Source organism: Anomaloglossus baeobatrachus, chromosome 3 (assembly GCF_048569485.1).
Source record: "Anomaloglossus baeobatrachus isolate aAnoBae1 chromosome 3, aAnoBae1.hap1, whole genome shotgun sequence".
Lineage (NCBI taxonomy): Eukaryota > Metazoa > Chordata > Amphibia > Anura > Aromobatidae > Anomaloglossus > Anomaloglossus baeobatrachus.
Window position 1 is genome coordinate 306469849 of NC_134355.1, and position 27579 is coordinate 306497427.

Below are 27579 nucleotides of genomic sequence, written 5' to 3' on the forward strand. Positions count from 1 at the left end.
TGCGTGTGTCTCTATGTAAGTGTCTCTGTGTGTCTGTCTCTGTATCAGTCTCTGTGTGTGTCTGTGTGTTTTTCTGTGTCTTTGTGTGTCTTTGTCTCTCTGTGTCTCTGTTTGTTTATCAGTCTGTGTCTGTGTGTGTGTGTCTCAGTCTGTGTGTCTCTGTATCTGTGTGTCTCTATCTGTGTGTGTCTCTGTGTGTCTCTATGTGTATTTCTCTGTCTGTCTGTTTCTGTGTGTCTCTGTCTCTGTGTGTCTCTGTCTCTGTGTGTCTCTGTCTCTATGTGTCTTTGTCTCTGTGTGTGTCTGTCTCTACCGATATCATATTACCTCACACATAAGCTTCTTATACTAAGAATGTCCTTTGTTGCCTATAGCAACCAATAAGAGCTTCTATTAATGACCTGTAGCTCTAAGCTCCATTGACTTTAATGTAAGCAGGTTTTTGGCAAATAACTGTAAAACACAGGGTTATATTTTCCCCTCAAAGCATAGTCTATGACGTTCCTTGAGTCAAATGAGGTGACTGTGCCACATTTTGTGATTGTAAATGCGACGGTGTTGATTAGAGTTGAGCGCGGTTCGTGGTTCATGGTTCTCCAGTTCTCGGCTCGAGTGATTTTGGGGGCTGTTCTAGATCGAACTAGAACTCGAGCTTTTTGCTAAAGCTCGATAGTTCTAGTTACGTTCGAGAACGGTTCTAGCAGCAAAAAGCCAAGCTAATTACTAGCTGGCTTTCCGCTGCAATAGTGTAAGTCACTCTGTGACTCACACTATTACGAAATTTCAGCAAATAGTGTGCGAGAACAGTGCGTTCAGAACACTGCTGCTGGGATAATGGCGATTGCCATTTTTTTTTTTTCTGTTCTTCCTTCCCTCCCTAAGCATGCGTGTAGTGGAGCGGGCCAGCATGTCAGCCAATCCCAGACACACACAAAGCTAAGTGGACTTTTAGCCAGAGAAGCAACGGCATGTGTGATAGGATGTCCATGTCAAATGTCCCTGCATTATAAATACGGGCATCTGCCCATCTGGATGCCATTATTTGCCTTCTGCGTCTGGGTGTCAGTCACCGCAGGTGCAGCTCCTGTCTCCGATACTGCTGTGTACGCTCTACACACAGCGCTATATAGAATAGGGATAGAAGTTTCTTTCAGCCCTTGTAAGGGCTAATAACAGCAGGCTCAGAGCCATAGGTGACAGTCAGGTCCATGGAAAGAGGTTTTAACAGCTACAGATAAAAGCGTCTGGGTAGCTAAGGTCAGGGAGTTCCTTGCTGCATTTCACCATTAGGAGGGATAGAAAGTGAGGCTTCCTTTCCTCTACACTGACCCACAATCCGGCCACTGTACCCTCCTGCCCTTTGCACACTCAAGCTCATTGTTACCAAGCCATTATACTAGCAAACACTGAGGAAACTTAGTGGCATCCTAAAAGTGGCTGTTGGACTTCCATTAGTGTCCCACTGGTGCAAATCTATGTGCAGCACCTCTGCATTGCACACACAAACTCATTGTTACTAAGCTATTATACTAGCAAACACTGAGTAAACTTAGTGGCATCCTAAAAGTGGCTGTTGGACTTCCATTAGTGTCCCACTAGTGCAAATCTATTTGCAGAACCTCTGCATTACACACTCAAGCTCATTGTTACAAAGCCATTAGAATACCAAACACTGAGGAAACTTAGTGGCATCCTAAAAGTGACTATTGGACTTCCATTAGTGTCCCCCTAGTGCAAATCTATTTGCAGCACCTCTGCATTGCACACTTAAGCTCATTGTTACAAAGCCATTAGAATACCAAACACTGAGGAAACTTAGTGGTATCCTAAAAGTGGCTGTTGGACTCCATTAATGTCCCACTAGTGCAAATCTATTTGCAGCACCTCTGCATTGCACACTCAAGTCATTGTTACTAAGCCATTCTAATAGCAAACTATGCTGCCAGTTTAAGGGCCGTAGTTGCATTGTCAGGGATAGATATTGTTGTTTATTCTGCTGTCAATAAAGCTAGACCACCGCTGCAATCTACACCACCTCTCAATTTTTACTACCACATTTTAAGTGCACAATCTTGTCGCAATCAAAATGAGTGGCAAAATGACAGATGCTGGTGGAATGGGGAACATGCATGTTGGAAAAGGAAAAAAAAGGGTTTGTCCTTGGGGAAGGTGGCAAAGCTCCATTAACATCAGCTGAAGATTGACCATCTTCCAGCAAAAGTAAGATGTCTACTACTTACCGTGGACAATCCGATGTGCTCCCTTTTTTACGGACATGAACAACTGGAACAAAGATAGATGATGGCCAAAAAAAGAAAATGCTTGAATGGATCTCAAGTGGTCCAACAAGTGCCCTCTCCGCCACCTCAACTACCACATCCAAAAAACACCAGTCCTCTGAGTTGTCATCCCAATCACATTTGCTTTCTCCCAGCTCTGAAGTCTCCATCCGTGCTGCACAGTATGGTGGAACAGAGATGGCTGAGTCTGCAGAGCTATACTCTGCACTGTACACTGTACAGTGTAGCCTGGGAATCAGAGGTCTGCTCCCAAGCTACAGTGAGTACAGACCAGGAAATGGTCTGCAGTGATGCCCAGAACCTTTGTGACTCAGATTCAGGCCGTGATGACCAAGTTTCTGAGCATAATGTTTACCCTTATTCACAAACTGAAACACCTGTTGTAATAGACAATGAGGAACATACTGATGACGATGAGACTCAGATACCAGATTGGGATGACAACTTAAATATTTGTTTAGGGCAGGAAGAGTCTCGGTCTGAGGGGGAGGGGAGTGCAAACACAACGCTTGATGAGGAACTTCTAGATCCCACTTACTGTCAACCCACAGTCAGGCACTCGAGGAGATCAACAGAGGCGGTGGAGGAGGATACTACTGACGTCGAAGTTACCTTGCGCCTTCCTGGACAGAGTCGGAGTACTGGTAGCACATCTAAAACTGCATCCTCAGCCACCACTCTGCCTCTGAACACTAGTCGGGGTGAATCAGCAGGTCGCAAGCCCTCTAAGCCTTGCCTAGCCTGGTCCTTTTTTGACATAGCAAAAGATCGACCAAATCATGTGATATGTAAAATTTGTCGTGATTCTGTTAGTAGAGGGCAAAACCTCCGCAGTTTGACAACTTCTTCCATAAATCGTCACATGAATAAATATTATATGTCCCAGTGGAAAGCTCACAGTGCTGCAATGCGGCCTAGTGGAGCGGACCATCCACCGCCTGCCCCTTTCAGTGCATCCATGCGCTCTTCATCTTCTAGGACTTTGGGGACAGCTGTCACACCTGGTTTTCCACGCACAACTTCCACCACTGTAACCACAACAGGCAGTTTGCTTGGTAGGTCGTCAGTTGGTTTGGAAGGGGAAACAAGTGCGTGTGTACAGCTCTCTCAGACATCGATAGCACCAACGTTGGATGAAGGCAACATCATGTCTACGCCTGCACTTTCCTCACAAACCTGCTTTTTTCCAGGGACACCCTACTCTCCACTGTCTCCACACAGCAGCCAGATCTCGGTCCCTCAGATGTGGACAAATAAAAGGCCATTTCCTGCGACCCATGACAAAGCTAAGAGGTTGACTTTATCCCTCTGTAAGCTCTTGGCTACCGAAATGCTGCCTTTCCACCTGGTGGACACACAGGATTTTAGAGACCTTATCTCTGTCGCTGTGCCCCAGTACCAGATGCCCAGTCGCCACTACTTCTCTAGGAAAGGTGTGCCTGCACTACACCAGCATACCGCACACAACATCACCGCTTCCTTGAGAAACTCTGTGTGTGAACGGGTGCATTTCACCACAGACACTTGGACCAGTAAGCATGGACAGGGACATTACATGTCGCTGACTGGGCACTGGATAACTATGGTGATAGATGGTGAAGGGTCTGCTGCACAAGTCTTTCCATCCCCACGACTTGTGTGTCAATCCTCTGTCTGTGCAAGTCCCTTCACTGCTTCTGCCTCCTCAACCTCGTCTGGGTCCTCCACCTCCGCCCCAAGCCTGCCTGGTCAGGCCACCAGTGTTGTAACTGCACAGAAGGAATCACGCACCCCTCATTACTATGCTGGCAGCAGAGCGCAATAGCATCAGGCAGTCTTTGTCTTGAAATGTCTTGGAACTAAGAGTCACACAGCGGCTGAGTTGTGGGCAGCTCTGGACACTGAGTTTGGTAAATGGTTGTCTCCACTCAACCTGCAGCCTGGTAAGGCCACGTGCGACAATGCTGCAAACCTGGGTGCGGCCCTTCGCCTGGGCAAGGTGACACACGTGCCTTGTATGGCTCACGTGTTGAACCTTGTTGTCCAGCAATTTTTAACACACTATCCCGGCCTAGATGGCCTTCTGAACAGGGCACGAAAACTGTTTGCTCACTTCCACCATTCAACCGCCGCAGCTAAGTGACTTGCATTGCTCCAGAAGTCTTTCGGCCTGCCGGTTCATCGCCTGAAATGCGATGTGCCGACACGCTGGAATTCGACTCTCCACATGTTACAGCGACTGTGGCAGCACCGCCGAGCCCTGGTGCAATATGTCATGACTAGAGATGAGCGAACTGGCCGTGGTTCGGCTCGAGTTCGGTTCGTCGAACGGAGGTCTCGTTCGAGTTCAGTTCGGCGAACCTTTGACGAACTGAACTCGAACCAATAGGATATAATGGGAGGCAATCACAAACACATAAAAACGCATTATAAATGTACACATACAGTTAATAAACATTGTCATAACACTTACCGGTCCCCGCGATCCCTCCTGCACTCTGTCTCCTGCCGCTATTCCATCCGATGATCGCTGAATCCTCCCGGTAACCAGCACTGCCAGCAGTGATGCAGGACCTATCGTGACGTCAAAATAGCCATGTGACCAGTCACGTGGCTATTATCTCATCGGCTGCAGACTGGTCACATGGCTTTGACGTCATGTCCTGTCCTAGGTCCTGTCATTGCACTCTCCGGTACACGGTGCACATTTGTGTATTGCCGTGTACCAGCGACATGCTCTAGCACCCGGTCGACTCCCCGTTCCATTAGGGACCGGCTGACACAGCCGGTCATTAACGGAGATCACCGTTGCCATAGCAACGCAGTTAGCGGTGACGTCACCGCTCACTGAGGCTCCGGGAATCACATGACGAAGCACCGTTGCTATGGTAATACGTGTGTCAGCGTTACCGCTGTTACCGCTAACAGCCAGCAGCACTGATTCCTCACGGAGTGAAGGCTGCACGCTGCTTCCCGTGCAGCCTTCATGGAGTGAAGGCTGCACGGGAAGCAGCGTCTTCCCCCATGCAGCAGTGATGGAGCAGAGCTGCATTTGTTGAACGAGAAAGACAGAAAACCATGGATCGTGGAGGGCTGACAGGGGGTAATAAAGATGGAGTCTCTAATGTGTCTGTGTATTTATTTCTATTAAAGTATTTTTTCTCTGTGTGGTGTCTTTTTTTTAACCCTTTATTGGAGATTCTTAATGGCCGGGTCAAACATGCCTGACATTAAGAATCTCTGGCTTAATACTAGCTAGTAAAACAAAGCTAGTATTAACTCATTATTACCCAACAAGCCACCCGGCTTCAGGGCTGTTGGAAGAGTTGGATACAGCGCCAGATGATGGCGCTTCTATGAAAGCGCCATTTTCTGGAGCGGCTGCGGACTGCAATTCGCAGCAGAAGCGCCCAGAAACCTCGGGCTAACCTGTGCTGTGGATTCCAATCCCCAGCTGCCTAGTTGTACCCGGCTGGACACAAAAATGGGGCGAAGCCCACGTCATTTGTTTTTTAATTATTTCATGAAATAAGTGAAATAATTAAAAAAAACGGGCTTCGCTATATTTTTGGTTCCCAGCCGGGTACAAATAGGCAACTGGGGGTTGGAGGCAGCCCGTGGCTGCCTGCTGTACCTGGCTAGCATACAAAAATATGGCGAAGCCCACGTAATTTTTTTGGTGGGCAAAAAACTTCTGCATACAGTCCTGGATGGAGCATGCTGAGCCTTGTAGTTCTGCAGCTGCTGTCTGCTCTTCTCCATAAAGACAGACAGCAGCTGCAGAACTACAAGGCTCAGCATACTCCATCCAGGACTGTATGCAGAAGTTTTTTGCCCCCTGAAAAAATTATGTGGGCTTCGCCATATTTTTGTATGCTAGCCAGGTACAGCAGGCAGGTACGGCTGCCCCCATCCCCCAGTTGCCTATTTATACCCGGCTGGGAACCAAAAATAAAGGGAAGCCCTTTTTTTATTATTTCATGAATTTCATGAAATAATTAGAAAACAAATGACGTAGGCTTCGCCCCATTTTTGTGTCCAGCCAGGTACAACTAGGCAGCTGGGGATTGGAATCCGCAGCACAGGTTGGCCTGAGCTTTCTGGGCCCCACTGCTGCGAATTGCAGTCTGCAGCCGCCTCAGAAAATGGCACTTTCATAGAAGCGCCATCTTCTGGCGCTGTATCCAACTCTTCCAGCACCTGCCTGCTATACCTGGCTAGCATACAAAAATATGGCGAAGCTCACGTCCTTTTTTTGTATTTTTTTGGCAAAAAAAATAAAAAATGCTTCCCTGGATTTTCCATTGCCAGTGAAGGTAACACCAAGCAGTGGGGGTTAGCAGCCAGTAGCTGCTTGGATTACCCTTAGCTAGCAATACAAAAAATGCAGCGGGAGCCCATATATATTTTTTTAATTATTTATTTAAATAACTAAAAACAAAATGGGCGTCCCTGTATTTTGATTGCTGGACATCACAGTGCTGTAAAAATAAATCTTTAAAAAAAATGACGTAGCGCTCCGCGGTATTTTTTATTCTCAGCGCAGATAAAGCAGACAGCTTTGGGTTGCCACCCCCATCTGCCTGCCGTTACCTTGGTTGGCAATCAAAATACAGGGAAGCCCATTAATTTTTTCTATTTAAAAAATAGTTAAAAAAAAATGACGTTGGGTCCCCCCATTTTTGATAGCCAGCTAGGGTAAAGCAGACGGCTGTAGCCTGAAAACCACAGCTGGCAGCTTTACCGTGGTTGGGGATCCAATGTGGAGGTCCCCCCAGGCTCTTTTTTTATAATTATTTTATAAATATTAATAATTACACAAAAAAAGTAGGGTCCCCCCCAAATTGGATCACCAGCCAAGGTAAAGCGGACAGCTGTGGTCTGGTATTCTCAGGGTGGAAAGGTCCATAGTTATTGGGCCTTCACAGCCTAAAAATAGCAGGCCGCAGGCACCCCAGACGTGGCGCATCCACTAGATGCGCCAATCCTGGCGCTTCACCCCAGCTCATCCCGTGCCCTGGTGCAGTGGCAAACGGGGTAATAAATTGGGTTGATAATAGCTGTAAAGTCACCTGAGATCAAGCCCAGCAGTTTGTGATGTCATGGCGTCAATTAGATACCCAACATCATAAACTGTCAGTACTAACAAAAAAAAAAATCGACAAAAGAAATTTATTTGAAAAATCAGTCCCCAAAACATTTCCTCTTTCACCAATTTATTGTAAGAAAAAAAATAAAGGGGTCCCCCAACGACTCTGAACCATCTAGAATATGGGGGGAGACACTCAGGGAACGTATCCCCCATTTTCTAGGAGTGCGGACCCTTCATGTGAGGAGTGTGGGTGCAATTAATCTGCACTCACTCTCCCCGGGTCCACAGCAGCAGAGTCCATGTCGTAATGGTTGCTACCAAAGCTGCAATGCCCTGCTCATGAGGTAAGGGCATGCCTAATCAGAACTATTCTACATTTCCAAATATTGGTATTTGCTGATATTATTGCTATTCCACCTACTATATATTGGGGATAGGATCTTGGAGATGGAATACCCCTTTAAGTACAGTTATCCAGCTGAATGAATACTTAACAACAGAGCTCGCTATTTAGATGTGTTTTCTTGTGGCGTATAACGGACTCTCATGTTTGGTAGTCGTTCAGCAGGGAAACTATAAAAGCAAATCCCTCCATTTGGAAATGTAGTATATCGCTCTCCTGATCAATTATGTTCCTTACCTCATGAGCAGGGCATTGCAGTAATAATAATAATTTATTCATTTATATAGCGTTAGCGCTGTATGTCTTTGGAGTGTGGGAGGAAACCGGAGTACCCGGAAGAAACCCACGCAAACACGGGGAGAACATACAAACTCCTTGCAGATGGTGTCCTTGGTGAGAATTGAACCCAGGACCTCAGCGCTGCAAGACTGCAGTGCTAACCACTGAGCCACCGTGCCGCCCATTTAGCTTACAGATGCATAACCACCACTCACTGTGTCTGAACACAGGAAGCTGAGCTGACAGCCGCTCTGTGCAGATGAGGGCCGTGGGGGGATCAACGCTGCACAGGTACCGTGGGACACTGGGGAACACCGGTGGGGTTATAGGGGGTGACCTGGCAGGGCCTGGGGAGGAGTTTTCTGTCGCATGTGTCATGGCACATGCGACAGAAATCAAAAGAGTACCGTGAATGCGGCCGGCGCGCTGCTGTGCGCGCGGCCATCTTGGATTTCTGGGAGGGCATCGGGGGGGCACTTTGGCGACACCGGGGGACCGGAGGGGACCGGGGAGGAGATTTATCATGTTTGTTCATGCCAGATGGGAGATAAATAATTTTTTACCGGCGCTGTCATTTACTGTAACGTGATCATCGGTGTACGGTGTATACCTGTGATCACGTGAGCGGGGACCGGAAAAACCATCCTGAATCATGATCTCCAGGGTCTCAGCTAGCCCTGAAACCCCGGAGATTTTCTGACGCTGGAGGGCGTTATTCACTTATTTCTGCCTGCTGTTTATAAACGGCAGATCAGAATAAGGCTACATTAACACGACCGATCCATTTTTGCGGTCTGCAAAAAACAGTCCGTTTTTTTTCACGGGTGCATCCGTGTGGCATCCGTTTCCGTTCCGTAGACGGTCCGTATGTCATCTGTTTGTCATCCGTGTACCTTCCGTTTTTATTGTGTACTGCAAAAAAACTGAAGGTGGGAAAATACATAAATTTACCCAGGATCCATAGCTTCATCCTACATGAGGCGGTCACATGTTCACTCCAGTGCCATTTTCTACTGCTTTTCACAGCGTAGAGCGCTCTGGTGATTTTCTTGTGCTTGTGCACTTCATATCAGTATTTTCTGTCATTATAATGGCAGAAAGACACATAATGTCTCACTCTCCTGCATTTTGTAATTTTTCACCCTTTGGTGCCTTTCATGTGGCACTAAGGGGTGCTTAGCTTTGTATTTAGCCAAAAAAATGAAAACAAAAATGACGTAGGGTTCCCCCTATTTTTGTAGCCAGCTAGGGTAAAGCAGACAGCTGCAGCCTGCAGACCACAGCTGGCAGCCTCACCTTGGCTGGTAATCCAAAACTGAGGGCACCCCACGCTGTTATTTTAAATTAAATAAATAATTAAAAAAAAAAACACGTATGGGTCCCCCCAAAATTGGATCACCAGCCAAGGTAAAGCAGACAGCTGGGGTCTGATATTCTCAGACTAGGGAGGTCCATGGTTATTGGACTCTCCCCAGCCTAAAAATAGCAGGCCGCAGCCACCCCAGAAGTGGTGCATCCATTACATGTGCCAATCCTGGTGCTTCGCCCCAGCTCATCCCGCGCCCTGGTGCGGTGGCAAACGGGGTAATATATGGGGTTAATACCAGATGTGTAATGTCACCTGGCATCAAGCCCTGGGGTTGGTGAGGTCAGGCGTCTATCAGATACCCGACATCACCAACCCAGTCAGTAATAAAAAAAAAATAGACGACAAACACATTTTTATTTGAAAAAACACTCCCCAATACATTCCCTCTTTAACCAATTTATTAGAAAGAAAAACAAATCCAGGTCTGGTGTAATCCAAGGGGTTGCCATGACGATCCACACTGTCCCAGTCAATGAAGAGCAGGATGTTCCTCATTGGCTGGGAGAGCAGTGCAGTGACCTGAGCTAACATCAATGAGTCAGCCCAGGTCACTGCAGGGGATGACAAGTAGTGATGAGCGAGTACTAAAAAGCTCGGGTGCTCGAGGCTCGGGCCGAGCATCCCAAGATACTCGTGTACTCGGCCCGAGCACCGAGCCCAATGTTATCCTATGGGAGACCCGAGTATTTTTGTGAAATGACCACCGGCAGCATGTAGAAACCCTAAAAATGTCACAAAAGTCTCATAAAAGTGCTCAAATGACATGGTAACAGCATGGGTAAGACCCCTTGAAGCATTTATCACTCAAAAGTCACAGCTGTGAACAATTTTGTCCGCGTTTTACGCCATTTTTACGGACTCACCAGAAAACCTTCCAAAATGACACCAAAATGAATTTTCATGGCGGAAATGTTAAGGGCACATACCCAATAGTGAGATAGAGCTAATGTATGTTACTTTTTGAGATCAATACATGAAAGATTTTACGTAAAACATTGTGTGGCACTCCGATGTCCAAAACGCACGTTTTGTGCTTTTTACTAGCGATGTCGGTCATTTTTTTTTTTTCATTCTATCTCCCGTCGGTCGGTCTCGCTCTGTCTGTCTCTCTCTGTCTTGTCTGTCCCCCTCTCACAGTCTGTCGGTCATTCTCCCCCCTCTCTCTTACTTACCGTTCCCCGATCACTGCTGCGGCGCTGCACGGCTGTTCACTAAACTCCGGCGGCTTTTCCTCTTTAGAAAAAGCCGGCCGCTCATTAAACAATCTCGTAATCCCTGTTTTCCTGCTTTTCGGCGCCTATGATTGGTTGCAGTGACACATGCCCCCCACGCTGAGTGACAGGTGTCTCAATGCACCCAAACACAGCAGCCGGTGTGTGTGTGTATACTGTGCAGTGAAATAAATAATTAAATAATTAAAAAAAACGGCGTGCGGTCCCCCCAATTTTAATACCAGCCAGATAAAGCCATACGGCTGAAGGCTGGTATTCTCAGGATGGGGAGCTCCACGTTATGGGGAGCCCCCCACCCAAACAATATCAGTCAGCAGCCGCCCAGAATTGCCGCATACATTATATGCGACAGATCTGGGACTGTACCCGGCTCTTCCCGATTTACCCTGGTGCGTTGGCAAATCGGGGTAATAAGGAGTTAATGGCAGCCCATAGCTGCCACTAAATCCTAGATTAATCATGTCAGGCGTCTCCCCGAGATTCCTTCCATGATTAATCTGTAAATTACAGTTAAAAAACACACACACCCGAAAAATCCTTTATTAGAAATAAAAAACACTAACAAAGTCCCTCATCACCAATTTATTAACCCCGACAAACCCTCCTTGTCCGGCGTAATCCACGGTCCTCCAGCGTCGCGTCCAGCTCTGCTACATTGAGGTGACAGGAGCTGCAGAATACACCGCCGCTCCGGTCACCTCCACGCAGCTAATGAGGTGAGTATAGCGATCAGCTGAGCTGTCACTGAGGTTACCTGGATGCAGCGGTGGATGCAGCGGTGGCCGCGGGTAACCTCAGTGACAGCTCAGCTGATCGCGCTACTCACCGCCGCTCCGGTCACCTCCACGCAGCTAATGAGGTGAGTATAGCGATCAGCTGGGCTGTCACTGAGGTTACCCGCGGCCACCGCTGCATCCACCGCTGCATCCAGGTAACCTCAGTGACAGCTCAGCTGATCGCTATACTCACCTCATTAGCTGCGTGTAGGTGACCGGAGCGGCGGTGTATTCTGCAGCTCCTGTCACCTGAATGTAGCAGAGCTGGACGCGACGCTGGAGGACCGTGGATTACGCCGGACAAGGAAGGTTTGTCGGGGTTAATAAATTGGTAATGAGGGACTTTGTTAGTGTTTTTTATTTCTAATAAAGGATTTTTCGGGTGTGTGTGTTTTTTAACTGTAATTTACAGATTAATCATGGAAGGAATCTCGAGGAGACGCCTGACATGATTAATCTAGGATTTAGTGGCAGCTATGAGCTGCCATTAACTCCTTATTACCCCGATTTGCCAACGCACTAGGGTAAATCGGGAAGAGCCGGGTACAGCCCCAGAACTGTCGCATATAATGTATGCGGCAATTCTGGGCGGCTGCTGACTGATATTGTTAGGGTGGGGGGCTCCCCATAACGTGGAGCTCCCCATCCTGAGAATACCAGCCTTCAGCCGTATGGCTTTATCTGGCTGGTATTAAAATTGGGGGGACCGCACGCCGGTTTTTTTAATTATTTATTTATTTATTTTACTGCACAGTATAGACACGCCCACCGGCTGCTGTGATTGGGTGCAGTGAGACACCTGTCACTCAGCGTGGGGGCGTGTCTCACTGCAACCAATCATAGGCGCCTGTGGGCGGGGATAGCAGGGAATATGAGATGGCTGTGTGCAGAGCACAGCGCGCCCGCCGGTATAAAGGCTCGGTCACGCTGTGCAGGCCGGCCAATCACTGCAATTCCACAACTAACAGGGCTGTGGCATTGCAGTGGTCTGCCAGCCAATCCCTGCATGAGGGCTGGCTCTCAAAAGAGCGCCAACATGCAGGGATGAAGACCACGAGTACAGCACGAGTATTGCAAAATTACTCGGTCCCCGCCGAGTAGCCCGAGTACAGTGATACTAGTGCGAGTACCGAGTAGTAAGAAGCATACTCGTTCATCACTAATGACAAGTGCTGCTGTCAGCGAGGTACATTACCTGCGCTGATCTCCTGCACTGCTGACAGCACCTGTCACTGAGTTCAATGACCGCCGCCTTCACAGCCAAGTATCGCGAGCGGCCCGTGACGTCACCGCTAGTCAGTCTCGGGTCGGAAGCGAGAGAAGGTGATGTGACAAGCGGCGGCCGTGGAGGACAGTGACAGCGCTGAGGTCGGGACTTCATCACCGCAGGTAAGCCAAGCGGGACCATGTGTGCAGAATGCAGGTGGGCGGAGCCATGTGTGCTGGCTGCGGAGTGCGAAGTGGGTGGCGCTGAGGACGTCAGTGTCGTGGACTGCTTGGCTGGGGACAGGTGAGTGTGTGTGTGTGTGTGTGTGTGTACATGCCGCGTGCAGGAGGGGGCGGAGTGAGCTGAGCGGGGAAGTGTGGGCTTCCTGCACGTAACTAGTATAAACATCAGGTTACTAACCAAAGCGCTTTGCTTGGATACCCGATGTTTATCTTGGTTACCAGCTGCTGGCAGGCTGCCAGCGATGGCTCCTGCACACTGTAGCTGTAAAAAGCCCTGCTTTTTGCTGCTAGAACCGTTCTCGAACGTATCTAGAACTATCGAGCTTTAGCAAAAAGCTTGAGATCTAGTTCGATCTAGAACAGTCCCCAAAATCACTCCAGCCGCGAACTGGAGAACCTCGAACCGCGAACCGCGCTCAACTCTAGTCATGACGTATAGCCTGGGCCAACGAGATGCAAAGGTGGGGAAGATCACCCTGATGGAGTGGTCTCAGATCAAGGACCTATGCACCCTTCTGCACAGTTTCGACATGGCGACGAATATGTTTAGCGCTGACAATGCCATTATCAGCATGACAATTCCAGTCATTTACATGCTGGAGCACACGCTAAACACTATTCGGACTCAGGGGGTGGGACAACAGGAAGGGGAGGAACTAGACAACAACATCACCAAGGTCCAGACGTTCATCATCACCAAGGCGGCAGGCATGGGACCATGGGGGACAGGGATCAACAAGAGCGCATGGTAGCAGGCGAAATGTTGAAGAAGGTGCAGGAGAACATGAAGAAATGGAGGACGAACTGTCCATGGACATGGAAGACTCAGCGGATGAGGGAGACCTTGGTCAAAGTTTAGTTGATAGAGGTTGGGGGGAGATGTCAGAGGAAGAAAGAACGGTTAGCACCTCTATGCCACAAACACAGCGTGGACTTGGTCCGCATGGCTGCGCCAGACACATGAGCGCCTTCTTGCTGCACTACCTCCAACATGACCCTCGTATTGTCAAAATTAGAAGTGATGATGAGTTCTGGCTTGCCGCACTATTAGATCCCCGGTACAAGTCCAAATTTTCTGACATAATTCCAGCCATAGAAAGGGACGCACGTATGCAGGAGTATCAGCAAAAGCTGTTACTCGATCTTAACTCGGCTTTTCCACAAAACACCCATGGTGCATGGAGTGAATCTCCCAGTTGTAACGCGACAAACATGGGACGGTCTCGTCATCTTCAACAGTCTAACTGTACCAGCAGCACTGTATCTGGTGCTGGTAACAGCAATTTTATTGAATCTTTTCATAATTTTTTTAGACCCTCCTTTGCAAGGCCACCACAGACAACAAGTCTGACACATAGTCAACGGCTGGAGAGGATGATACAGGAGTATCTCCAAATGAACATCGATGCCATGACTTTGCAACTGGAGCCTTGCTCATTTTGGGCTTCAAATCTTGAAAAATGGCCAGAGCTCTCCACTTATGCCTTGGAGATCTTGTCATGTCCAGCTGCTAGCGTTGTCTCTGAACGTGTCTTCAATGCTGCTGGGTGTGTGCTGACAGATAAGCGCACGCATCTGTCCAGTGACAATGTGGACAGACTAACGTTCATCAAAACGAACAAGTCATGGATCCACAAGGAATTTACTACCCCTGTGTCATCCTGGGGAGAGTAAATGCTTGTGTATTTTGAATGTGTTTGATGCAAATCTACCTGTGAAGTGTACAACTGGGGCACAAGTGCTGCCACTGAAGGGGTGGGTGTCTGTGTGGCCCAATTTTTGGAAAAAAGGGAGACTCCGCTTGGAGTAACCCTTGCTTGCTGTGTTTCTAAAAATGATCCAAGATGAACAGATCTGGGATCAGTAAAGACTTTGCTACCTACCCCGGTGTCATCCTGGGCACAGTTAAGGATGGCGTATTTTTGAATGTGCTTGATGCAAATCTACCTGTGAAGTGTACAACTGGGGCACAAGTGCTGCCACTGAAGGGGTGGGTGTCTGTGTGGCCCAATTTTTGGAAAAAAAGGGAGACTCCGCTTGGAGTCACCTTGCGGTGTTTTAGATGATTTTAGAAGGGCATGCCATGCCTATATCTGTGTCTCGTCCTCTTTTTCCTCGTAACGCTGTTTTGTTTTCGCATAAGTATATGTCCTTGTCACTTTCTCATGTGTTTGTGTTGTGTTGTGAGTGTTTTGTCACCTTTTGGACACCTTTGAGGGTATTTTCTAAGTGTTTTTATGTGTTTGTGATTGCCTCCCATTGTTTCCTATGCGGTTCGAGCGGTTCGCCGAACCGAACTCGAATGAGACCTCCATTCGGCGAACCGAACTCGAGCCGAACCACGACCGGTTCGCTCATCTCTAGTGTTGATTCCTTTAGTGGACATACACACATACATACATACATACATACAAACATACATACACACACTCACGTACACTCAGCTTTATATATTAGATGTGCAGTCATCCTGCTTTTTCCATATATTGAAAAATACATGGATTGCATTAATGTTGGGATCTCCTTGTCACTTACAGAAGAGTGCATTTACTTTACAAAACTCATTAATTCTTTCATAGTTACATAATTTTTATGGATGGAAGTAAATCGAAGTAAATATAAGGCATTTGCGTTCAACCAATACCCTAATATATTGATGCAGAGAAAGGCAAAAACTCAAAAGGCAAATGCTATTTGCGCCATTTCGAGGAAAAATTCCCATCCCAGAATTCAGTAATATTAAATTTAAATTTTCAATAGTTGTGTTGAATTTTAAAACTGTTATACAAGGGATTAGGAAATAGGGGAAGCAGGTGTTGGGATAAGATATTATCACGCAGTGCCACCATTGCCATTGTTGACAGTGCATGCGCATTGTCACAGTAATTATGTCTTCATTAAAATCGTGCCAGAGTCCGCGCATACACGTATGGTGGCATTTTATTGAAAGCACTGTAGAGAAGACTATTAGAGGCATCAGTATGTGGTCAGATTTTCTTTTATACATATGTGCATCGATATGCCTCAGAGTCTTCACTGCAGTGTCTTCAATAAAATAGCGACGGAGATTGCAGTACGCGCATGCACGGTCTCCAGCACCATTTAGACATAATTACTGTAGCAGTGCACACGTGCCGCCAGCAACAGCAGTGGTGCTGTGGCCCGATATTCAAATAAAGAAAAAGGGGTAAGTTAGGAGGACACCGGAGGAGAAATAAACACTGAGGATCTAATCCACAAAGGCGCACTCTCGTTACACACGTCAATCAAAGTGAACTGCATTTCTGCATTTTTTATTAAAGATATTTCATCAACCAAGAAACCAATCTTTCTACAACAGGTATGCCTGGATTCGGCATCTTAGTGCCGTTATGGCACTGCCTTTACTTCACATAGCAAAATCCTGGTGGTTGGTACTCTTTACAGATAATGCTGCTAAATAAAAGTCCCATCTAACTATGAAGCCATAGGTACTTGCCCCGAACTGCAAACCAGCATTGACCACACCCTCTGTAACCCTACCTAATCACTTCCCACTCCTGCCTTTGTTTAATACACAGGTTCAGTATGATTTTCTGTATAGTTTACTGTTACAGGGAATAGAAAAATTGAACAAAGCACCAGAACACCAGACCTGATAATAAAGATTGTCCCCTAAGCCCCCTTGCTGACTAGGAATGGGAAGGAGTGGAGAGTGTGTGGATGGGGAAAGAGATATGAAGCTACTCATATTGTAGATAGAATACAACAGGGTGTGTATATATTACATAGAGTGTAGAGCAGGATGTGCATATATATTTTACATACAGTAAGTGTTAATCAAAAAAGCTGTGTCTGCAGAAGCATGCACAGCAGCTGAATGGAGCCTCGCCCTCCCATATAGCAACCCCCACCGCAATCCATTTCCAGAACCAGGAACTCAGAGCATTATCAGCCAGAGATCATGCGAGAGATCATTAGGAAGGCAGCTCAGGTTCCAGAAGGATTTGGGAAAACAAGGTATTTAATATAGGGCTTGCCTATAAAAGTTGAACAACTGTTTAGAGAACAAAAGTGCATAAGCAGAGCAGTATCGCCTGGTAAGGATAGTGAAAGGCAAAAGTAAGTGCTTACCTAGAGGTGTTGTGTGAAGACACTGTCAAGGAAGGAATTTTGGGTCAAGACTGCTAATGGAGTCTTTGTTTGGGATAACCAGAGACGGTGCCACATTAACTGTATATTAATGCCGATATATATCAATGTATATAAGACAAAGAACACACAGACAACATGCTCTCTCCTTGAGTCAGCAATACCCACTGAGCTCATTATTATATTGAAAGAAACTTAATTATTACAGAAGGCACCTTCGGCCTTGAAAATGATACACAGAGTTTATGGGAGTGTCACTCCCCTATTTCTCCTAGCAGATGTTCATTAAAACATTTTTTCTATGTGAACATTACTGATAACACTTCTTACAGCTTCACATTCTGGCTTCATCTTTGGTTAGCTCCTTCATGATTATACAACTTTAAATTATACTATAGGTCTGTGCAATGGCTACATAGACAGACAGATAATTTTGCATCTAAATCTACATTTTGATTATTTACATACACAGATATTCTTATTACATTTAAACAAACATACGACAGCTCAGGTGACCTCCACAGTCCCCTCTTAATAAAATATCTGTGAATATTATTAACCTTAAATTTAGAAATGTTCCCCATTTAGATATATTTTATTATTTGGGACTTTCATTATATCCATATCTATATATGTGGGCTTTCTATGGGATTGTTGTTTAATTTAACACTATAGGCTTTAGCTCCCCCCTTAAATACTTATTTTTATTTATTAAACTTAACTCTATGATTTATAGGGGCTATTAGAATTGGCATTATTATCTTCATTAAGAAAAATTGAATCTAAACCTTATTTAAAAATTAGCACATAATTAAAAAACAAAAGGACATTTGGAAATTGGAAATTGTCCATGGTTCTTCTTTCCGGATATGAAACAAAAAGGAGGATGCTTAGTCAGTGCAAGTCCACTTAGGGCCACTTTGTGAACCGGAATAATCTGCTCTTGATAAAAAAAACAACAAAACATTATGAGGCTTCATGTGAACAGTTTGTGGCACAGACTTGGAAAAGCGGCCGCTTTCTGCTTCGGTTGTGTCGGGTCCATTGGTTTCTGAGATGTGATGTCAACTCGCGTGTCATTGCCAGTGCTCAGCAGACTAGGCCGGGGAGACATCAGCCTGATGGGATAGGCTCTTCCAAAACTTTTCCTGAGATGAGAGAATCCATAGCTAGCATTTTATATTAAGGAAAATCACTGAATATATTCATATGAATTAGTAGGAGACAAAAACATTTGTAAATGGTTAGATTACATTAACCAAACCACATTTTTGGGTCTATGAAATGGCTGAATTAAGTATTTTAGGTTACTCAATTTGTACCCTCAACAGTCCCCCCTTGACTGTCTTCTGCCATTTCCAAATATTAAGGGTACTGTGTTCCCTTAGGAAAAGAGGAAGAAAGATCTGTTGGGAAATCCTGCCTGACTGAACGTTGAGGCATGGGTGGAGAGGGGAATGGGATTTCTTCACCGATTTGAGACCAAGGACCCCTAGGCGAGTCCTCACCCTTTGTAGTTGGACTTTCCCATGTCTCAAGGTTCTCTAAGTCTTCTCTTCTAACTGTTTCGGCAATGATGGTTTGGGACTGTACAGGTTTTTTTGTAAAGGATAAATATAAGCAGGACGCTCAGTGCAGCTCCGGTGGGTAGACCCTTCTGCAATGCGGGGCGTGAATCCATGTTGTCCTGCCGTTGAGCTTTATCGAAATTTCTGTGTCCTGTTAGGATTAATCAGTCTCCTGACCGAAAACCATATACTACTAACTCTGATTTAGGATCTGGAATTAGAAAATACACTTGTTTATTTCTCTAATTAGTCAATCATATGAAAATTATACGTGGTTTGCGCTAGAAAAAAAACCCAAAACATTTTACATTGGAACCTGTTTATTACTAAAGAGAAACACAACACACACTAAAGAGAAATACAACAAGCATTGATTTACAACTTATCAGTTTGTTTTTTTTACATACCACTTGCATTATGTGGATTTTCAGCAATGATGTTGTTTTCTGCACTTGAAAGCCTCTGACCAGACCTGGAAAGAAATCTACACAACACGCACAGACTTGCATACAACGTGCTCATGATATACATCTATAATCAGTTTGCAGTCTCTAAGAATGGGTAGAGCAGGTGCAGGGTGTTTCTACGGAATCTTTACAGTTTTTCCTCATTGTTTTAAGAACGTGTTTCACAAGACCGGGTGAGTTTGCCTACCTGGGTACTGAACCCTGGCGTCACCAAAGCACACACTGATATCCAACTGTCACAGATGTTAGTCCATGTTACTTGGGCCATCATTAAGAAGAGATCTCATGGCAGAGAAAGCTTACCGCCCTTCATCCACAGACCTTCCTCAGTCAGCCGGCTCCCTGCGTCTCGCACTCCACTCCTTATTGGTTCACTTGATCCTGTAGGGATTTAAGAACACAAGGAGTGACAGAAGTCACTGACGTGACCGGTGTCACCGAGGCATGGTCTTTATGCATGGTAAAGGACTCCTCAACTCTAGGCCCGTTCACTGCTCCTTGGTCAGCTGCACCTGTGCGGGGATCTCCATCCGATTCCATCAGCTCAGATCTAGACTTTTTCTGGCGCACCTAGCTCATTTGACAACAGGAAATATCTACATCCTACATACATTTTGACTATCTTACCTACCTCTGCTCCACCCATCTAGAGAGGCACTTACGTCACTTCCTGCTGTACCGATAGAAGGGGAGGGAGTGGCTTAAATTTAGATTACATCATGTTGTGTAAACTGTAGCATATCCAGTGCAGAATCGACCACCATCTGGTTTCATCTATAAAAACAAAGACTAAAAGAAATATAGATTAGATCATTGCTATAACAGACATATATTCCTACATTTATAATAATCCAATAAACATGACATAACTGTTGCAAAAGAAAGGCCAGCTTTAAAGCCTGCTTTAAAGCCTATCCAATATATCTGCTGCTGGAAAAATGCAATAGATATCTACTTCCTCCCTTTTTATATACTACTTTGGCAAAATATATAGATTCATAACAGTAAACAATATGATTAACCAACAAAAAAATATAACTTATACTCTACTGGGAAATTTTGAAACCTTACAACAGATTCATAGATATTCTGTATCTTCAAAAGAAAAGGAAAGTAATCAATATTGGCATTTTGTATGCAAAAATAATACAAAACAAAAACATAACCATAAAAACAAAAAAAAACCCTAATTTGTATATTTTAAAAAATATACTTTTCCCTGCAAAATTAATTTAATTATTTAAATAGCAGCAGAATACTATTGATAATCTCCTATGAAATTTTGAACTCTAAGGATTAAACAAAATCCACTCCACCAGCCGGAAAAGCACTTGTTAGTATATAAGACAGAAACAGCTTTGTAAATCTGCTGAAACTACTCTTTTTTTTTTTCTGCTCTCTACAACTTGTGACTAGCAGCAGCTTACTGAAAACACTCCCATACATCCCTGCACTGACTTATGCCCCCCCTGTCTCCTTCAGGATGCGCGATGTTAGAACAGCTGGTGGGAAAAACAGATACAAGAAAAAAAACCATGGGCAGAACTTCCACTATAGAAATATATTAAATATATTTCTGTACCGTGTCAGCCAGCAGAAACAAAAGTACTACAGAAACTTATATTATAGAAACCTTAAGATTGATGGAGTGGAATGGAGAGCATCATTAGAGCGGGTAGCTTGGGACTGGAAATCACTGCAACAAAAGCAAGCAGTCCGGGGCACCCCCCTGTGTCATTAGGGAAGGTTGGGGCAGACTCCTGGGTGCAGCCGGACTGTGGGCAGTATCTTGGGAAATCTCCTGGGACTGATTTAAAGGGATACTGTGATACTTTGGGAAAAAGCACACCAGGCTTCAGGTAGATCATTACTGGATCTACAGGGAACACCTTTATTGTAAATTTATGTGTTGCAAGTTTTGCTTACGGTTTTGAGGGTTCCTGGCCAAACACTGAGATTTGCGGGTGTGACACTTTCTTTGATAGTGACCGGGCTGACCACAATACATTCCATTGCTGGCTTTGCTGGCTTTGTTGATTGGGAGCTACGTATACGGGGTTTGGACTTTGTTGGGGCATGGGCTGTGGTGGGGGCTGCACCGGCGCGGTTGTATACACAAATTGATCTTGAGCCCATCTTTTTAAAGCAGCACAATACTGTTGTCCACTTTGGAAAGTGGTGTCATCAGTGCCTGGGGGCATTGTGAGATCTGGTTCCATTAAGGGCCAAAAACTGCCTCCTGCTTTTACTTTGGTGAGATTATCCAGGTCCTTCGAGCAGCTGAATATAACTGATGGACCTGTAGCATCTTCCTATAAAATTGCATAGGGTTAATTTCGGGATCTGGCAGGCAGGGGATTAATGTCGCTGACTGGATGGGGTTGAAGGGGACATGTAAATGAGGGCTGTTCCTCATTAGATTCGGGGTAAGGCTCACTAGGTGTCCTAAGGGAAAAAGGGGGATCCAAGGGGAGGGGATTGGTAATTGGGGAGTGTGACGGCAGACAGGCCGGTGAGGGGAGAGACGGCATTGCAGGTATGGGAGGGACCAGGGTTATGGGTGTGGAAAGAGTTAAGGGATGCTGTCTAGTGACTGCAGCATCTGTGAATATCTCCGGGACAGGGGAATAGAATGGGGATCAGGTTGTGGGGCAGCAACAAAACAACCTGCCGGAGGACCCTCAGATCTGTCCTCAGACTCGGGTAACATATAGAAAAACACAACATCTCCTCGCTCATCCTCTTCTTTGACCTCAATATATCTTTCTGATAGCAATATCTGCGTTATTCTGTTAAACAATTCAGCATCAATCAACAAATAATACTCTGAAAATCTCCGGGGCATGATGCACAGCTGAACTGTCTCCAGCACGTGCCCCTCCCTAAGGAATGTTTACTAAATCCACTGTGAATCCTCAGCTTTCTTAACCTTGTCTTCTCCGTTCTGAACATTTTTACTATCTTGGTGGTGTTTGGATTACACTAATATATGACTATGCGGTGTAAGCGTTAAAGCCCGGCCGGAACTTAAGGCTACACCTCTATACTAGCTGGCAACTCCTCAGCTATATCTCTCTCAAACCTGGTCACAGATCTTTCTAAAAATTAGCCCACTGATCTTTCAAAAAATTGATCACAGATCTCACTAAAAATTAGAGCACTGATCTTCCAGAGCTTGGTCAAAAACTAGCCCAAAACTTTAGTCACAGATCTTCCCAAAAAAATGGGTCAGTGATCTTCCAAAGATTGGTCAAAAATTATAGTAATAAGGGTATCCCGCGCTTGGAGGAGGGGTACAAAATGTATTCCCTCCGGACTTGATCAGCTGCACCAATATTTTTTATTGTCCTAATCCCTATCTTCTTTCACTGAGGATCTGTCTCATGAAAGGAGGAGGACGTACAAAAATGTACATGCATATACAAGAATGTCCCGACCTCCGGACTTGGTCAACTGTATCAATTTTAATATCCTAATCCCTATCTTCAGTCACGGGAACCCCCCCGCGTCTTTAATTACAGACCGGATCAGTCTAACTAGCTTTATCCAGCCACCACCATCTTTCCTGCCCTAACAACCGTCCTCTGGATCCCGTGTGACACTCGATCCACACCTCAGGGCTGGGATCGTGCTCTGAGCTCCAGCAGGCACTACCCCTGAGTCACAAACAGGAACCTTTTAACACCGATAACCGATAACGGCAGTGAATACAAAATATGTAGCACTTACCAAGGGTTGTAGGGGATTAGCCTGGTTGGAGCGGAGGGAGGTCTTAGTCCGTGACATCCAAACGATCGGTATCTCCAGGTCAGCAGTGCGTCCGTGGAGCTCCACGTTGGGCGCCAAACTGTCAAGGAAGGAATTTTGGGTCAAGACTGCTAATGGAGTCTTTGTTTGGGATAACTAGAGACGGTGCCACATTAACTGTATATTAATGCCGATATATATCAATGTATATAACACAAAGAACACACAGACAACATGCTCTCTCCTTGAGTCAGCAATACCCACTGAGCTCATTATTATATTGAAAGAAACTTAATTATTACAGAAGGCACCTTCGGCCTTGAAAATGATACACAGAGTTTATGGGAGTGTCACTCCCCTATTTCTCCCAGCAGATGTTCATTAAAACATTCTTTCTATGTGAACATTACTGATAACACTTCTTACAGCTTCACATTCTGGCTTCATCTTTGGTTAACTCCTTCATGATTATACAACTTTAAATTATACTATAGGTCTGTGCAATGGCTACATAGACAGACAGATAATTTTGCATCTAAATCTACATTTTGATTATTTACATACACAGATATTCTTATTACGTTTAAACAAACATACTACAGCTCAGGTGACCTCCACAACACAACATACAAAGACGCGTTTAACTGCTGCTGCAGAATAAATTTTTCTTCCAGATGTATAATAGTAGAAAAGGACAATCTCATGTCATAGATGCCATGTTTGAAGCAGCATGAACATGAGTAGTGTGAGCTGTGATTAATGGAGCCACTCCCATATACATACATAGCAAGCCATGCCCACACAGCAAGCTATGCCCCAATCAGTTTCAAGGTCCAGTGATTATCCATGAAAGTTAGTCCACATGACAGGGACTAGTCATGGCCATCCCCTTTTAATAAGTAACTTAGATTGACAAAAGGTGGTGAGGAACAGTTAAAATACATTAATAAAATAGTATGTATAGATCTTGTAAGCCAACTGTATTAATAAAGACAAAAAGGCTTAACTTACTACAGAAAAAAAATGTTTCAGAATTCACTCCTGCCCAATCAAGGCCTGCTAACCTGAACATGATCAGCTGGGTGAAAGGTTAGTCATAGAGTAACATAGTCATGTAAATATTCTCAAAAGTAGATCAGAGTTACATGAAACGTGCAATAGCTGTAGGGAAGCTACATATCAGACATATGTAGCGCCCCTGAAGCAATCAGGGTGCTACAAGGTTCTGCATCCCCACCAGGATGCAGGGCCTACCACCTTAGGGACCCACAACCCCAGTGCCGGTAACACCAAAAACCCAGGTACTCCCAGTTTTCCCCAACAAATCCCCCATAGAATGGTACTTAGCTAGGGTGGTACCATGGATGGCCGTCTGGAGGTGGAGCCACTCCAGTCCAGTAGTTGACTAGGTGGGAGGGGCAGACTGTGGAGAGCAGTCGGGAAGACAGGATGTCAGTAGTTAGTCTGATTAGGAAGTCTAGAGTTGACAGTGGAGCTGAAAAGGTGTGACTGAGCAACATCCTGACTCGGGTTAACGGTGACCTGGTACCCAGGAGAGGTAGTTGCCAATGAAGTACAGTGGAGTACTCCCGGAACTATGCACCGATGGGATACAGGACCCTAGGACAGGAAAGAGCTTCAAGCCGACCTGTTAATACTTTCACAGCAAAGGGGACCATTAAGGACCTTGCTGATCCTAAAGAATCTGAAGAGTCAGTAGCAAAGGGAGAAGTGGGGACAGGACCAAAGACTCCATCCCCACAGGGATCACGCTACCATCAGGCGGACAGAAGTGGACCAACCACAGACCAGGGACCCCCAGTATTCCATACCATGGGGACCCACTTACCAGAGACAGGTGCAGGGGAAGAAGGTACCAGAGAACCAGACTGTCACTGGGACGAAGGGGACCTGAAGGCGAAACCAGACGGCCTCGGGCAACCAGTTAACATCTAAATTGAGTAAACCAGTTGCACTGAATACACGTGTGGACTCCTTCTTCCGACGCCCACCGCACTATACACCCGCTGAGGCAATACCCTACTTGTGGAGGGACTACCATACTCGCTGCTAATACCATTAGCCCCAGTAGAGACATTTTGCAGCTGTGGCTTCCTACATAAAGCCGCAACACTGCAAGTGGCTTCACAAATAAACTTTATTCACCAATCCCCTGTAAATATCCCCATTACAAAAAGGGCTCAGGGCACGGAACCGGGTAACGGCCACCATCGTGACATTCCCAAGATGTACACTGCCCAGAACCGAGTATCCCATATCCCTGGGTGCTACACATACGGGACCATAGGAAAGAGTGAGCATCTAGTTAAGTCAGATGTAAGGGATAATGGTCTTAAGAAGGTTGGGCAAAAGCCAAGCCTCAAGTCCATCATCAAAAGATGAATAACTAGAAGTTTTGTCACCTTGATGCACTGAAAGTCTCGCAGAGCTACTGTACCCCTAATTGATGCTTGCTTTTTATTGTTGATTCATGGTGTCTACTCCAGGAGAGTTTTCCTTGCTTGCAGGATAGCCTTAGGTAAGTCCTTAAAAAAGAGAATTCAATCAAATAGATCAGAGAGACATCCTTGTTCCCTTGCAAAGGATATCAGCATTTTCCCTACATGGATGGAATAAAAGCACACGATGACATCACTTGGGTTATCATTTAGTATATAGCTAGGTTAAGGAATCTGGCACATTCTGGCAATATTCAGTCATCCAATAGATAAAGCATGAACATAAATTAGTCATTGAGCTTGAGACATATGGTGCAGTATGCAATCCAATACTGCAATTCAGCATTTCTATATCAGGAAAAAGCAAATGACCACTGCATATATGTTATATATATGCATGTGTGTGCAAGAAAGAATGAAATATTTTGCGCTTATAGAAGCTATAATGTTATATAACTGAATAAACTGATTAAAGCAGGCAATGTAGAGATTAAATTATGCATGTCATGCTTGTTTCAACAACAATACCACTTCTTTTAGAATTAGAGCCACTCTAGCAATCAGTTGATCCCCACAGGTTTTGTTTTGATATCCTAAATTTTTATCAATGGGAAAAGTAGGCACCTGGAGGTAAAATGTAGTTTACATGCATTCTATTTAATTGAAAAGAAAGCCACATAATACATCAAGTAGTAGAGTCTGCTATTTTCAATGTTGCTCTTTTTTATTTTCACAACTCAATATATACCGTACATCAATAATAAAGAAAATAATTTGTATTTATTATTGATTTCAATGTTAAACTTATAAATATTTTAGTGCCGTATTTAAAGTTATTTATATTAAATGAATTATGTTTTGTCCTCAGCTATATGAATGAAATTGTTTAAGAAAAATGTTGATAATTTCAAGGCTATACTTTGTAAATTAAATTAACATATTTTCATACTAAAACGTTTGCAAAGTCCATTTAGGCTGTTGACCTGCAGACAAAGTTTGACTATCCAGCCAATACGTACTTTTAGAATTATTTAACAATAAAAGTACAGAGGTAATAAAATAAGTGGGAGTAATAATCTAGCCATACATTGGGAAGCAATGTACTATAGATTAAATGTTAGCTTTGTCTGCATGTTGTTATTCATGTATATTTCTTATTTTAGTCGCAAGGTTCCAAGTTGTCAGCATATAAAATTAGTAATATTTTGCAATCTACACTACTCAAAAAAGTTAAGGATATTTGGCATTCGGGTGAAATTTATGGAAAATGTAAAAAGTTCAGTCTGGAGTGATATTTTATCATAAAAGTAGAGCATTTAAGTAGAAGCATTCAATGGTGACTTCATTATCTCAAAACAATTTATTTAACCAAAATCAACAACAATGGTGGCCATGCCCCCAAAAAAATGTCAATGTCTCAGTAACTTGTCATGAGTTCTTGAGCTTTAATTAAAGCTTGACAACGACATCTCATGCTGTTCAAAGTCGACTAATTGTTGGCTGAGGCATGGCATCCCACTCTTCTTGCTCTTCTTGAAGGGCAGCCCTCAAGTCACTGGGATTCTGGGGTACAGAGTTACGAGCCTCAACATGGCGACTCAGCAGATACCATAGGCTTTCTATGGGATTCAGGTATGGAGAAATTGATGGCCACTCCATTTGATGTACACGAGTTACCAGCAGTCATTCCCTCATGATGTAACCTTGGTGAGTTGGAGCATTGCTGTCCATGAAGATGAAAATAGTCCTGTGTTGCTCATGCAAATGCACAATGACTGGATTAATGATGTTATCAAGTGGTAGAAGCTTGTCACTTTACCGGTCATGAAGTGTTGGACGGTTTTACATTGACTAGACACACTCCCATACTGTAAAACCACTACCACCAAAGGCTCACCTTCAGACAACAGTTGCTGATGCACATCACTTTCCTTGATGTCTCCAACATTGTTGGCGGCCATAATTTCTGCTCAGTGTGTGCCTACTTTTATCAACAAACAGCACTGAAGCCCACTGGTTCCTCATCCAGCGTAGATGCTCCCTGTGTCTGGTTATTTGGTCAAGTACCATTGCAGGGCATCAAGCACGCAGACCATGATGACGTAATTTTTTTTTAATGGTCTGACTTGACAATTGAATGCCTTTCACCTTAAATGTCCATGAAGTTGTGTGTTATTCATTTTCCTGTTCCAAAGGTCATTGTTCACAATGAATCAGTCATAAGTGGGGTATGTGGCCAAAGGACATCCACCTCAATGCCTTTCTGTGACTGTTCTAGTCTTGCTGTATTTCTTTAGCAAGCTGCTGATGGCACTGTGGTCCACTCAA